The sequence below is a fragment of the Rhinopithecus bieti genome, unplaced genomic scaffold (genome assembly GCF_001698545.2).
Source record: "Rhinopithecus bieti isolate Rb0 unplaced genomic scaffold, ASM169854v2 scaffold_38193, whole genome shotgun sequence".
NCBI lineage: Eukaryota > Metazoa > Chordata > Mammalia > Primates > Cercopithecidae > Rhinopithecus > Rhinopithecus bieti.
Genome location: NW_016816000.1, coordinates 597,274 through 598,209, shown reverse-complemented (window position 1 = coordinate 598,209; position 936 = coordinate 597,274). Strand labels below are relative to the sequence as shown.

Below are 936 nucleotides of genomic sequence, written 5' to 3'. Positions count from 1 at the left end.
AGCACAAAGATTCTAGGATACTGCCAGCAAATGGGGTGGAGGGGTGCTCTCCTGAGCTACAGAAGGAATGGTCTGGTGGTTAAGATAAAACACAAGTCAAACTTATTAGGGTTGTCCACAGTCAGCAATGGTGATCTTCTTGCTGGTCTTGCCATTCCTGGACCCAAAGCGCTCCATGGCCTCCACAATATTCATGCCTTCTTTCACTTTGCCAAAGACCACATGCTTGCCATCCAACCACTCAGTCTTGGCAGTGCAGATGAAAAACTGGGAACCATTTGTGTTGGGTCCAGCATTTGCCATGGACAAGATGCCAGGACCTGTATGCTTTAGGATGAAGTTCTCATCTTCAAATTTCTCCCCATAGATGGACTTGCCACCAGTGCCATTATGGCGTGTGAAGTCACCACCCTGACACATAAACCCTGAAATAATTCTATGAAAGCAGGAACCCTTATAACCAAATCCTTTCTCTCCAGTGCTCAGAGCACGAAAATTTTCTGCTGTCTTTGGAACCTTGTCTGCAAACAGCTCAAAGGAGATGCGGCCCAAGGGCTTGCCGTAGACGGCAATGTCGAAGAACACGGTAGGGCTGACCATGGCTAGTAGTACAAGAATTTCCTCGGCGGCAGCGTCTGCAAAGCCGTAGGGAGAAATCTTAAACAATATTACCTGCAAAGGCAATGGGTCTCAGCCTCAGCTTTAACACTATGGGCTTCAGGAAGGATGGCTTTTGTCCCAGTATACACAGAAGAGCCTAAAAGGGGGAAGGAGGAGGAAATGTCACCTGCCTTATCACCTCCTCTTCCCTCAGTCTGACTATCACCGGGCCAAGATAACAAAAAGGGAATGGAGGGTTTGCCTAAACTCCCTCCTACAATAAGTAGGAAAAAAGACAAGAAACATACTTCAGCTATGGGACCTTGGCTTTAGCAA

The 936-nt window shown here is 47.3% G+C and overlaps 1 pseudogene across 1 annotated transcript; it reads right to left on the bottom strand.

Moving 5' to 3' along the window:
- Positions 1 to 6: 6 nt before the first annotated feature.
- LOC108516667 (peptidyl-prolyl cis-trans isomerase A pseudogene) lies at positions 7 to 627 on the bottom strand (annotated as a pseudogene). The gene has a single exon (XR_001881906.1). The product of XR_001881906.1 is annotated as a peptidyl-prolyl cis-trans isomerase A pseudogene (transcript).
- Between the last annotated feature and the right edge of the window lie 309 nt (positions 628 to 936).